Genomic DNA, 15190 nt, shown 5'->3' on the forward strand with positions numbered 1-15190 from the left:
TTCAGATATTCAGTATAAAATGTGTAGCGAACGCTGTGAAAAAAATGCTTGCGTTTATTCTGGAGCGCGAAGTTCTGCCAGAATACGTTGTTCTCAGAGTCTTGTCAGCTAAGGTACCAGGGGTAGAGAAAGGACGGGGATAACCGCCACTCTAAAGTTTGACGATTTTTTAATTAAGTTGCAGTCGATATAGAAACCTTAAAATCACAGGATCTATAGGCAGGCTCCTCTCCTGCCTTTTCGACTTTTTCTTTGGTTAAAAAGAACTACCTAAATAATCAACAATCTGAAAAATGCTGAAGTGGCTCTTAGGCCCGACGTGTAAGAAGAAAGACCTTATTTACAGTACAAATTACAATCTGAAAGTAAAAAATAAAATGCTTGGTTATCATTTTTCTAATATAAAATTCAGTATTACTACCGACAAAATGTAGGGTGATTCAAAAAAATTCAGGTACAATTTTCTCAGAACTAGTCGTCCTCGTCCTCAAAAACAGCCAGTCGTTATTGAGGATCGATCTCACATCCTGGACACTTGACCTGTGCCTCAACGTAGGGAGTTTTTTCTGGAGATAAGCAGTCCTATCCTTTCCTGCCGCTCTAGTCTCATTATAGAATTTATGACGAAGGTTCTACCTCTCGGCCAATTAAAATTCTGTACGTCGCTACTCCTTAACTATCACGCCGAAAAAAAAAATCTGTCTCTAACAACGAGAAATGGTCATAAATTTCCTTATTCCGTTTTGAGGTAAAAAAAAATTACTGAATACATGTAAATAACTGAACTTATTTCTTGGAACTGGATAGGTGGTTGCAGCAGTTTTGAAAGCCATGCCGCCGTCCTTCACTACTCGTATTTCCGTGTCACACGCACACCACGATGGAATGTCTCCTCAGCGCTTATGTGTGTACACCATCGTTGTGGGGGAAGACTATATTATTTTTATTAAATATAAATTTGATTTATTATTGGGTTATTATTGTATTTATTGTCTACCGCTGTAGCTGAGTGTGACAGCTCGGCTGACTGCCCATCAGAGGATCCGGGTTAAATATTTCTTCACCTATATATCAGTAAGAAATAGAGAGAAATGTTTTAGTTGAAAGTGAATAGGCCGGCCGTTGTGACCGAGCGGTTCTAGGCCCTTCAGTCCGGAACCACGCAGCAGCTACGGTCGCAGGTTCGAATCCTGCCTCTGGCATGGATGTGTGTGATGTCCTTAGGTTTGTTAGGTTTACGTAGTTCTAAGTCTAGGGGACTGATGACCTCAGATGTTAAGTTCCATAGTGCCCGGAGCCATTTGAACCATTTTGAGAGTGACTATTGGCCTCAGCGGCCGACATTCTCGCCAACACTCCATTCCATAAAAATTATTATTACGCAACGCCTTCCAGTGAACACGGTAATCTGTCGTTAAGTGGCCGCTCTTTCAACACAATTATGTTATAAAAACTTAATTTGTTATGTATACCTGTAACAGTTACATGCAATGAGAACTTAGCATCGATCATATCTCAAAACAATTTAAATCGTGACTGTGAGACAACGCACCTTCAAATGACTGTGCATAATTATGGGGGTTCCAGGTGATAGCTTTGTGCATTTGCCGTACGATTACATGATTATACAGACAAATTCAGATATCTATTATGCCCTTACTTCCGCTTTATGTTAGAATCCGAGCCTGATTCATGTCACACGTTTCTCAGCTGCTGTTACTACACCCTAACAAAGCATGACACTTTAATGGATCGTTTCTAGGGTATTATTAAATAAGATGTCAACATTAATAAATAGTATGTTCAAAAAATTAAAGATGTTGCAGCTACCGTGGACTATTACTATTTCCATCTAACTAGATACTGCTCTAACCTCCTCTCTTTACTCAGCTCTTGACACACTCATGTACCGCAACATGTTAATAGCGAAAAACTCAGCAGAATTGAATTTCCTGATATTCAACTTCCTTTCATGTTCTCTAATAATTCACTTTCTACTTATCCAGTCTTCCTCTCTTAATCATTTATCAGTTGAATCGTCGCTAGTATATTCCTTTTGCCCTTCTACATAGATACCAACCTTTCTTTAATAACGAAAGGCGCGTACAACATAAAACTACCTCTTCATCGGCGCTAGAAGGAACGGCAAAGCACGAGAGATAACGAACAGAAGCTATGAACGTTGCGTTATTGTTTTCCGAAGCTAATAATATGCACACAAGTTGCAACACTACCTAGCTAATGTGCCTTTTATAGTGTTGTCCTTTTTAATTGCTGTTTTAACCTCGTGCCTCGCACTGCATTCATAGACTGGGCGCTAATGACCACTGTAGTTGTGTGCCCTAAAACCACAAAAAAGAAAGAAAAAAACTACCTAGCTAGAATGACGATGCAAAACTTTCATATTCAGAGACTGTTATTTTGCATGGCGAGTGCACTGTTTTTGAGGAAGTAAGCCAAGTGGCCACCTGAAGCTTCCGTTACCATTGACCACAGACATGTATGGCCTATGAGAAGCTGCTTGGCCATTATACTCCAGTCTTTCTAACTCCCTATGCACATTGTGCTAGATGGTCGGATGGCAGCGCTTTTGACTTGACGAGTGATTTCTTTCGCGATTACATGAGATTCTTTTACGACAACCCTCAGCAACGCCCGGCGCTCCTAGTCCGCATGGGGTCTCCTGGTCTTGGTTTAGCTGCGGCTGTTTCGCTGTTCCTTCTCCCCCGCCCTTCGCCCACCCATCTCAGTGACGACCTAAATCGGTTGGTTAAGCATTGCCTTATTGCCGAAACTCACTTTCTCCACGCAGTAGTGCAGTGTAGTGTAATTATTTCCTTTCTATTGTCTTTGGAAAAATATTTAATTTCTTTCCTCACAAGTTATAGTACATTGACAATTTTTTGAAGCAGTTTAATGATAATACTTACAAGTAAATATCGTAAAATGTGTTCAATTGTGATAACATAGCCGGCCGCGGTGGTCTAGTGGTTCTAGGCGCGCAGTCCGGAACCGCGGGACTGCTACGGTCGCAGGTTCGAATCCTGCCTCCGGCATGGATGTGTGTGATGTCCTTAGGTTAGTTAGGTTTAAGTAGTTTTAAGTTCTAGGGGACTGATGACCACAGATGTTAAGTCCCATAGTGCTCAGAGCCATTTTGTGATAACATACTGTAAAATAAAAAAATTAAGATAGTGCCTTTATGGAATAATACTGATTATAATGTTTATTTTGACTGAAAATACTGATATTGCGACAAGCAAAGGCGTAACGTAACAAGCAAGTTAAGGTACATATATTTTCTTACTATTGCATGAACCAGAACGGCTAAGTTATGAATTTTCTAGTATATTCATGGTATCCACATTATGCTTCCTTTACGTCTATGGTCACAAACTTTTAGTTAACAGATTATCGGTTTCGCTCTACAATGACCATCATCAGATTTGCTTCATAAAAACGAAGTCCTAATGTACTGCAGCCATAGTGGCATCGTCAAATGTTAAATGCTGAATCAGCACAAGTATTTAACATTTGAGGATGCCTGTATGGCAGCAGTACATTAGGACTTTGGTTTTATGAAGCAAATCTGATGATGGTCATTATAGACCGAAACCGGTAATCTGTTAACAAAAAGTTTGTGACCATAGACGTAAAGTAAAGGAAACATATTGCATATACGGGTCACTGTTGTATTCGCGACAATGTCGCAGCTTGTGTATCCACATTAGCTCCTGCTAGCGTCATGGAAAGGGGCATCTAGAAGACATACTATAGAATGGTAAATTGGATCAGTCTATATGCCACTTACAGTAGACCTTTCGTTTAATTATTGGCTTAAATCGACTAAAATTACGTCTTGCAAGCACCTCCTGGATTCGCCTCACTGGTACTCGTGATCATGAAATAGCTACACAAGTGTACCAATAATCGATAAAACATTTAGGGTAGCTCCTGAAAAGTGGCAGCTGCAAGTTCACCACGTTGTGCTCCATTGCACCGTCGTCTAGGGCAGTGTTTCTCAACTGCCGCGTCGTGACACAGAAGTGCGTTGCAATTACATGTTAGACGTGTCACGAGGATTTTAATGTCTTCTATCCTTACGCAGATAAAACATCTAGAACGTAAAAAAATTATCGTCAAATCTGTTCTTGAATTAGCCCAATTTGCAAGACGCCAATAATTATACGTGATTATACGCCTCTAAACATGTATCGTAATAACGAAGGAAGGAAGATTGGGCTTAACGTCCGGTTTGAACCGATGTCATTAGAGATTGGGCACAGCCTCGGATTGTGTCAAGGATGGAGAAGGAAATAGGCCGTGCCACTTGAAAGGAACTATCCCGGCATCTGCCTGGAGCGATTTACGGAAATGACTGAGAAATCTAAATCTCGATGGCCGGACACCGTCATCCTGTTGAATGAGAGTTCTGTGTCGTATCACAATAACTGTATACTTTTGGCATTAAATTCTAAAAGGAAAGATCCTTCATTCCATGAATAATATTCACAGAAACGCTTCCAGTTTTTTGTGGCCTTTGGCATCCTTTCGTTCTTAGTCGCCACGGCCACCGTTACAGTACGGACAGGATACGATGGCCAAAGCGCAGTGACCAGTTTTCGTCAAAAGCTTTGACAGAATTCCTTCCTTCCTTCGTTCAGAAGTGGAGGCTGACAAGAGTTCGCACTTTCTGGCCGGTCGGCACTGACATAATCGAAGGCGGATACCCTGCAATCTTTCTCAAACGATTTTACAGAGACTATTTGGTAAAAAACATTTGTAGCTTCGTGTGTCAGGAACATGATTACGTGTCCATTTCGTTAATGGTCATTTATTGCGATATTTAGGTGGAAGTATGGCACTGCGCGAAATTCTGGAAAGTTTGTAATAAGAAACAGGGTTCGCTATGATTTTGTGTTTGGTGCATATTACATAATATGTTTCTGCATATGAATTTTAGTTAACATGTTGAACTGTTGTTTAGAATTGCGTAGAGTCACCAGTCTCGAGACTGCGCCAGGGATAAAGTCAGAGTGAAATATCCCCAGCATTGCTCATGTATCATAAACGATTTCAGACATTTTGGCAAATAACGCGCAAGGAGGAGAGTATTTTGCCATATCGTTACGCAAAACTTCATAATCTACTGCGTTATTCCACTAACTACAGATTTTTCGACGAAAGAAAGTAATTTTTAAGGGCTCCGCTGGTGAAAAGCTGGTGAAACCAGAAATGCTATGGATTTTGGAACATAAGTGAAGACATTATACATTTCGTTTTGTACTGTGTGTGTCGTGACCTTGCTTTTCCTCAGTTCCTCTCTTACTAAACCACTGTTTAAGAATTCTCTCGCAATCGTCTCTGTACAACGTGTTAGTGAGGTGAGACTGTGTAAACTCCGCTGTGTTTCGGCAAAAGGAGGAAATATTAACACGGCGATCAGAGAAATGTGTAGGTTTTACTCAAAATTCACAACTCACGACGCTTCTCCAATAGTTACAAATGTAAAACAAGCCAGACGAAAATAAATCACTACATTTTTTGCGGTATTCTTTTTTGATACTAACCAAAGCAGAGATGACAGCTCTTTTTGAATGGTCAAAATGCAAGTATGGGCGTGAAGGACCCCACTTAATACTTACAAAAAGTACGAGTGCTGGCTTCAGTTTAGAATGGCAGTTCCCCTCCAGCGCTCCGCATTTCCCCTAAAATGCCCGTCCGTGACCCCCACCACTGCTGATCACCTCACCTGTGCCCTCGTGTCTGCGCATTTACTGGCCATAGTATTCTGCATGGACTCTACCTCTGCCTTTTCGTCGGAATATTCGCGTCTGCCAGTAACAAACTGCGGTAGATACTCAAAATGGATTTGTGGAAATTCTGGGTTCTTCCTTTTATTAGTTCCATATACATATATAAGACGACAACATCAACTACTCAGCCATTTTCACATTTTAGTGAGCAGTCATTGATGGTCTGTTTCACTATTAAATACATTTTAATACTGGTTTCAGTAGTTCCGTGTGTTTTCTAGTTGCTAGTGCTCCCTTTTGATCATGGACAGTTTTGTAATAAGGAAAAAATAGTTTTACACCTCGACAGCTCTTCTAAATATGAAGAATGGAGAGGAATATACTAATATTCGAAAGAGAATAACGGTTGCAAACCGTTAGTCATCGAACATCGGGAAAGACATAAAAACAGGATCAGACGATGGCCAACATAAGCGCCACTATAAAGAAATATATACAAATTTTGGATTTACGTGGAGAGGCAAAGACGGCAAGCCTACACCGAAATGTTTGGTGTGCGGCCCAATATTGTCAAATTGTCGTACCTAACAAGCCGAAAAAACCTTTGGAACGAAACCATCACAGCGTGTTTTAAAAACCGTGAGTGTTCTCAGTGTCTGTATACTTCCGTTCAAGCATCATGATGGAAAAACGAATAATTCGGCATCGTTCAAAATTTCTGAAATAATTTCCATGGAACAGAAACCCCATAACATCGGCAGCAAGCTTCCATTACCTGCATGCAATAAAATGGTTGCTTCTGTGTTGAGATTGAAAGCAGTTAAACAGATATCTAATGTACCTCTGTCAAATCATAGGCCTACAGCTCATCGGGACAGTACGGACATGACGGTTGGTATTGAAAGTAGTGTTTCAGAAAACTTAACAAACACGCTGTTTGCTCTACAGGTAGATGAAATCTGACATTCCCGGTACATCTACATCTACATCCACACTCCGCAAGCCACCTGACAGTGTGTGGCGGGGGGTACCTTGAGTACCTCTATCGGTTCTCCCTTCTATTCCAGTCTCGTATTGTTCGTGGAAAGAAAGATTGTCGGTATTCCTCCGTGTGGGCTCTAATCTCTCTGATTTTATCCTCATGGTCTCTTCGCGAAATATACGTCGGAGGGACCAATATACTGCTTGACTCCTCGGTGAAGGTATGTTCTCGAAAGTTCAACAAAAGCCCGTACCGAGCTACTGAGCGTCTCTCCTGAAAAGTCATCCACTGGAGTTTATCTATCATCTCAGTAACGCTTCCGCGATTACTAAATGATCCTGTAACGAAACGCGCTGCTCTCCGTTGGATCTTCTCTATCTCTTCTGTCAACCCTATCTGGTACGGATCCCACACTGGTGAGCAATATTCAAGCAGTGCGCGAACAAGTGTACTGTAACCTACTTCCTTTGTTTTCGGATTGCATTCCCTTAGGATTCTTCCAATGAATCTGTCTAGCATCTGCTTTACCGATGATTAACTTTGTGATCATTCCATTTTAAGTCACTCCTAATGTCTACTCCCAGATAATTTATGGACTTCACTGCTTCCACTTACTGAGTTGCTATATTGTAGCTAAATGATAAAGGATCTTTCTTTCTATGTATTCACAGCACATTACAGTTGTCTACACTGAGATTCCATTGCCATTCTCTGCACCATGCGTTAATTCGTTGCAGATCCTCCCGCATTTTAGTACAATTTTCCATTGTTACAACCTCTCGATATACCACAGCATCATCCGCAAAGAGCCTCAATGAACTTCTGATGTTATCCACAAGGTCATTTACATATATTGTGAACAGAAACGGTCCTACGACAATCCCCTGGGGCACACCTGAAATCACTCTTACTTCAGAAGACTTCTCTCCATTGAGAGTGACATGCTGCGTTCTGTTATCTAGGAACTCTTCAATCCAATAACACAATTGGTCTGATAGTCCATATGCTCTTACTTTGTTCATTAAACGACTGTGGGGAACTGTATCGAACACCTTGCGGAAGTCAAGAAACACGGCATCTACCTGGGAACCCGTGTCTATGGCCCTCTGAGTCTCGTGGACAAATAGCGCGAGCAGGGTTTCACACGATCGTCTTTTTCGAAACCCATGCTGATTCCTACAGAGTAGATTACTAGTCCCCCGAAAAACTCATTATACTCGAACATAATACGTGTTCCAAAATTCTACAACTGATCAACGTTAGAGATATAGGTCTATAGTTCTGCACATCTGTTCGACCTCCCTTTTTGAAAACGGGGATGACCTGTGCCCTCTTCCAATCCTTTGGAACGCTACACTCTTCTAGAGACCTACGGTACACCGCTGCAAGAAGGGGGGCAAGTTCCTTCGCCTACTCTGTGTAAAATCGAACTGGTATCCCATCAGGTCCAGCGGCCTTTCCTCTTTTGAGCGATTTTAATTGTCTCTCTATCCCTCTGCCGTCTATTTCAATATCTACCATTTTGTAATCTGTGCGACAATCTAGAGAGGAAACTACAGTGCAGTCTTCCTCTGTGAAACAGCTTTGGAAAAAGACATTTAGTATTTCGGACTTTAGTCTGTCATCCTCTGTTTCAGTACCATTTTGGTCACAGAGTGTCTGGACATTCTGTTTTGATCCACCTACCGCTTTGACATAAGACCAAAATTTCTTACGATTTTCTGCCAAGTCAGTACATAGAAATTTACTTTCGAATTCATTGAAGAACCTCTCGCATAGCCCTCCTCACACTACATTTCGCTTCTCATAATTTTTGTTTGTCTGCAAGGCTTTGGCTATGTTTATGTTTGCTGTCGAGTTCCCTTTGCTTCCGCAGCAGTTTTCTAACTCGGCTGTTGTACCACGGTGGCTCTTTTCCATCTCTTAAGATCTTGCTTGGCACATGCTCATCTAATGCATATTGTACGGTCGTTTTGAACTTTGTCCACTGATCCTCAACATTATCTGTACTTGAGACAAAACTTTTGTGTTGAGACGTCAAGTACTCTGAAATCTGCTTTTTGTCACTTTTGCTAAACAGAAAAATCTTCCTACCTTTTTTTAATATTTCTATTTACGGCTGAAATCATCGATGCAGTAACCGCTTTATGATCGCTGATTCCCTGTTCTGCGTTAACTGTTTCAAATAGTTCGGGTCTGTTTGTCAACAGAAGGTCTAACATGTTATCGCCACGAATCGGTTCTCTGTTTAACTGCTCAAGGTAGTTTTCGGATAACTCACTTAAAATAATTTCACTGGATTCTTTGTCCCTTCCACTCGTTATAAACGTTTGAGTCTCCCAGTCTATATTCGGTTAATTAAAATCTCCACCCAGAACTGTAACATGGTCGGGAAATCTACTGGATATATTTTCCAAATTTTCCTTCAGGTGCTCTGCCAGAACAACTGCTGAGCCAGGGGGCCTATAGAGACATCCAATTACCATGTTTGAGCCTGCTTTACCCGTGGCCTTCACCCAAATTACTTCACATTTCGGATGTCCGTCAATTTCCTTCGATACTATCGTACTTTTTATCGCTATAAACACGTCTCCCCCTTCACTGTCCAGCCTGTCTCTGCGGTATACATTTCAATCTGAGTTTAGAATTTCATTACTGTTTACATCTGGTTTCAGCTAACTTTCTGTCCCTAGTACTATGTGGGCGTTGTGACCGTTTATTAATGAGAGCAGTTCTGGGACCTTTCCATAGACGCTCCTGCAGTTTACTATTAGGACATTAATATTGTTATTCCCTGTTGAGTTTTGCCTACTACTACCTTGTCGCGTCTCAGGAGGCGTCTTGTCGGGCCTAGGGAGGGAATTCTCTAACCTAAAAAACCCAAGCTCAGGTACGATATTTTGTGGGCGTTACTTGTGGATAAGAAATTATTGCGAAACAATTGTTTGGTCTAGAGTTGGAAACAACTTGTACTGGAGCTGGTGTATTTGCTGCTGTTTAACTTTTGTTTTGAGATAACTGTCTCATGTGGACGGATTGCACTGCTGTTTATAGTGATGGGGTTGTTACAGTGATAGGAGATATATAGAGGGGCGTCTGACTTTTGTGTCGGATAAAGACCCATCAGTAATAACTACTCATTGGTTTCTACTCAAGGGGGAAGGCTATGGACGGAAAGCGTTTGGGTGACGTCATTCAAACGCTTATTGCAGTGATGAGTCATGTAAAGCTTGTCCTGTAAAATCGCGATTGTTTGAGACACTCTGTACAGAAATGGAAAGGAAAAATTCTTACCTGAGTTGTAGAATTAAAGATGAACTACTTGCATTTTTTGAAACTAATATTAACAATAAATTTGATTCCTGTCAATGTCTTATGACCTCCGTTTGGTATGCTGATCTGGCGTACCTTTCCGATATTTTCAACAAACTTAATGGTTTGAATTCAAGTATGCACGGACGCTTCAAACGATTCTATCATCAAGTGATAAAATCTGCTCATTTTTTAAAGAACTTGCCCTTGCATCTCGGTCATAGAACGATCTGCCTGCCTTTCCAGCTACGGTCACCGGATCAAGTGATTCGAATACAGAAGAACAAAATCAGATAAGGGAACACATAAAAGGATACCCATCTGAGCTGCAAGAAGGGATATCAAAATACTTTCCCTCGATCTTGAGTACTGGGGGGGAGTGATTGATTGCACTGGACGAAGAAAACGTATCCAGGGTTGAATTAAACAGCTCTGGAAAAGAGTAACTTATCTAAATATCATCGAACACAGTCCTGAGATCGAAATTTAAAGAAAATGGATTTCAGTCAAAAGTGAATATCTGGGTATCGTGAAAAAAGAAATACCTCCTTTACTGCACTTCTCAGCATCCAATTTGTCCAAGTCTGGATTCTCTGCATTGAAGAATATAAAATCTGACTACAGGTCTCGTCTACTTGATGCGGCGAGGAGATGAGAGTCTGTCAAACTTTCATCCACGCACAGATCTATTTTGCAAAATTCGTCACTACAAGTATCTCGCTATTTTTTATGTCCAGATGTATTTCTGACGTTAATGTTTATTTCTTGTGTTCTTTTCCAAGAATATAACATAACAAATTGCAAAATTTGTAGCTCATAGTTGTTCCATAATATTATAACGCATTGTATGCCGTTGATGTCTGCTTTATTGCATCTAGGAAAAAAATCATGTATAAGGGTGTCGTGAAGGATTTCAATGTACTTTGGTGCGCCCCAAAGGAAATGGGGTTGAGAAACGCGGGTCTAGAGTACCTTATGGTTCTCCATAAATCTCAGAAGAAATACAGCAACATTTGTTACCAAAATTATCTTTCTCAGTTGCTTATCTGCAATTTGTCGTTTACTTCCATCGTCAGATATGACAGCCCGCAACAAATGGAACAAAAATTTAGTAAAAAACTCGTTACGATGACGTTTAATGGTCAGTGTCCACAGCAGAGGGCTTAGAATGCTACTGAACGCTTATTGGCTCCGCGGAATGCGTCACGCCAGTGTGCAGAACAAACCTAAACTCGACCGCCATAGTTCATGACTCCAGCTGTAGTTCAGTGCATAACTAATTTGTGGCGAGGGCAGTCTTCGCCTTACTTCAAGGGCTTCTCCAGTCTACCACAGCTCCCTGCGGCACACACCACGTAGGGGAAACCGGGGATTACTTATGGAATTTTTAAATTTTTTGTTAGATTTGTCGTATTTAAAATTTAGTCTTACAGCATGTTTATTAAAGCATAATTTGGTGTATATATTCCGAACTCAACATAAAATTTAAAAGTGTAAAATAATTTTATGTAAGCTCAAGTCGAGCACGTAGACGCGCCCTAGGTATGGGTCAGGTTTACGCACCTATGGCGTCACGGTTATGCATATCATCGACACAATAACGAGTAAAAAAAAAGGCACTACTAAAATTTTCAAAATGAGTTTTGTTGGTAGTAGACAAACTTACCGGCTTACTAACACCAATTAAGGGTGTAACACAAAAATTTTATTGTCAGTAAACAAATTTTTTGGCAATTTTTCGCCTATTAGAATAATATGCCTTACGTAAGATGTTGAATGTTAATCAGAGGCCTATTAATCGTCAATAGCAGAGTTGCAAACTATGCATACATAAAATATCTCTCCTGTGGCTAAATCGTCGTGAGCCCATCTTTTACATGTTTTAGCAATGGACACATTGTTGATTTCTTTTTGATTGGCCGTATAGTTTCAAGCAGTAAATACTAAGTGAATTTTAATTCTCTTCATCTGAAGTAGGTCTTTGTGCATTTTTTCTTCCTTATCAGTCCTTGCTCTCACAGAATAAACTGTTCCAACTCTAGATTCAATAGATTCAAATAGGTCCTTCTTAGCAATTTCTTCCTTTTATTCTTCTACGTCTTCATATTTTCTCCAACTACTGGTGTCTTAAAGTTTTCTTGTCTGGAGTATCAGTTAGTTTGGCTGATTTCCTCTTTCATGCAAAGCAAAATAGTGTGTGAACGTGCCGCAACAGAACTGCCAAGTTTGAATTAGTGTTGGAACTGCAGTAGTAACATTTAGGGTTTCAGATTACGCAAATGCACTTCGAAAAGTAGAATAATCACCCATAAGGATACATAATATTTACATTCTTGTTGCAGGGGTCCTACAGCTGTCAGCGCATCCCCCATTTCTGTCGCCAAACGTCATTCTTCCTCGTCCTCATCCTCATCCATTCCTCCTCTGTCCAACGCTTCTTAGATACCACTTAACCACACTTTCGTTTGTCTTCCTTTTCTCCTTCGAGTAGGTTGCTATGAAAGTATTCTCTTGGCTGGCTCAAATGGCTCTGAGCATTACGGGACTTAACATCTGAGGTCATTAGATCTACTTAAACCTAACTAACCTAAGGACATCACACACATCCATGCCCGAGGCAGGATTCGAACCTTCTGCCGTAGCGGTCGCGCGGTTCCAGACTGAAGCGCCTAAAACCTCTCGGCCACAACGGCCGGCTATTGTCTTGGGCCACCTGTCTTCATCCATTCGTTTGATATGCCCAAACCATCCTAACTCTCTTTCTTCTATTCTATCCGTAATACTATAATGAGTTTGCACCCTTTCTCTTATTTCTTCATTTCTTATGTAGTCAAGTCGGGAAATTGTACGTCTTTTCAACTGATCCATTTCTAAGCTCTAAGTTTCCTGTTATTTCTACGAGTTCTCAGCACTCACTCCCTTAGCTTGTTAATGGTTCCACGATGGATTTGTATAAATTCATTTTAACCATTGAATTCCATTTTGATTGCCGATTTTCTCTCCCTGCACCGGTGTTGGGTACCTCTGACGCATTTTCCGTTACGTGATAGGGTGCTACAAAGTACATAAATTCTTTACACACTTCAATAGGATGTCCTTCAATACCCTAGTTACTGTTATCTTCTCCGCAACCCAGATATTCTATCCTCTCAAAATTAATTTTCAAACCCTATTTTTTATACTGTTGTAACAACTTTGTAAGCATGTAAGATGTAAAAAGTTTTCAGTGGTGCTGACCCAGAAACATACAGCATTTTTTTTGAAAGAATACGCCGTCACTTGACTGTATATTTTTCTATATTTGTTGAGTATAATCTAGATTTCGACTTTCACTCCATTATCGAATTAAATGCTAAGAACGAGAATATGCGAATAGCAAGAAACATAGTAAAAAATTGAAAATTTAAAAAATATATTAAATGCAAGCTGACCTAAAACAGTGAGATGTGCACTTACTTCTTAAACCATTGTCATTTTGCTTTGTTCTATGCAGGATGACGAATACACAGTCAACACATTTGGTTAACGTGATACAAATAATACAAAGTTAACGTTTTGTAGAAATGCAGCACATTAATGTTCAAGCACATCATGTCTGGGAAAGTCAGCCCAAAGTAGATGAAACAAGACTGACGTATTTCTTAAAGATGTAACTATGAAAGTGATGGCAAAGAATGTAGGCCATAGAAGACCTGAGACAGTAAAATGTAGAAGTATGGTATTACAGATATTAACTGACTTTAGTGTTAGGTATAACTTGATTGTATGTGATTACCTTTTGAGGCAGTATTGTGAATCATCTTTGCGTACACTTGTTAACATTAGAGCGTTAATAATACGAAATGAACGTACGTTATGAAGCATGAAGAAACCAAAGTCTGTAAGGAACAGATGGAATAAAGTACAGGAGGCAATTAATAGCACTTAACGATATAGTAAGTGCCAATGATAATATAAAAAGGTATTATACAGGAGTAAAAATGGGAGGAGGGAGGGAAGGTGGGGGCAAAACGTGGAGAAGAAACAGGTGAAGAGATTATGTGAAGGTCGTGAGAGATTAAGAAAAAGTAGTTGAAGAGTGTTATCGGTAGGGTGACTGGGGGGTGGGGGGAGGGAGGAGTCCCAACTGTAGAGGTATGTTAGAAGATTGAATAAGTAAGAAATGTATTGTTAGAAGTAGGTATATGTCGAGGGGGTGATAGAGGAGGGCAAAATGGGGGTTGTGGAGGAGGGAAACAGCAGAAGAAACATGAATGAATATCTAATGGTGTTGAAGTTGGATAGATGAGAATGGGGGTTAGGGGGATGGGAACAGACATGGGAATGAGAAAGAGTCAAAAAAATTACGAGTGACAGAGCGATACAGAAGCAGTTGAAAGGCGATGGGGCTAAGAAAATATGACAATGATATATAATGAACTGAAGAAATGGGGGCAGGGCAAAGAGATTACTCGTTGGATAGGATAGTGATGTCAGGGGGGAAGGGGATAAGAAGAATGTGGGGAGTGGGAGAAGAACCATGGCAGACATGTATAATACAGTGTAAACAAAACAAACAATAGGGAAATGGGGTAGGTGAAGAAAAGGGAGTAGGAAACGAGGGTAACAGTGTGGGATAGGTGGGAGGAGTAGACAAAGGAGAAGTAAGGGATAATATGGTACTGAATGCATGAAACACAATACAAGAATAGGAAAATATATTGAAGTGCCTGGGCTAGCAGGACAGAGCGGATTAGGCTGTGGAAAGGGGCCAAAGTAAGTTCCTGTCAGTTACACTCAAGATACAAACTTTATTCATCAACACACAATATTAAAACAAGGATGCAAAATACTCAAAACTTTAATCGAGCTCCTTTGATTAACCTACGATGCTCATCCACCCAATTTCAACACTTAATCAAACATTCTGTAATGGTTCTTTTACTGCTTCTCTACCCTCCCCTCTCCCCACCACCACCACCACCAGGAAGGGGTGGCCCAACTGAAGAGGTTAATGAGATGGTTAAGTAAGAGACACAGTGTTACAAGCACGTGTAGGTGTATGTGGTGCAGGCGGTGGTGGTGGTGGGGGGCCCGGGGGGGGGGGCGAGGGGAGAGTAAACAAGCAGTAAAAGAACCATTACAGAATGTTTGATTAAAT

General features: G+C 40.6%; 1 protein-coding gene across 1 annotated transcript in view; it reads left to right on the forward strand.

The window, feature by feature from the left end:
- LOC124712144 (TWiK family of potassium channels protein 18) overlaps positions 1–15190 on the forward strand; it is a 1284422-nt gene that overhangs the window by 356941 nt on the left and 912291 nt on the right. The gene's annotated exons all lie outside the window — the stretch shown is intronic.

Source organism: Schistocerca piceifrons, chromosome 8, assembly GCF_021461385.2.
Source record: "Schistocerca piceifrons isolate TAMUIC-IGC-003096 chromosome 8, iqSchPice1.1, whole genome shotgun sequence".
NCBI classification, from domain to species: domain Eukaryota; kingdom Metazoa; phylum Arthropoda; class Insecta; order Orthoptera; family Acrididae; genus Schistocerca; species Schistocerca piceifrons.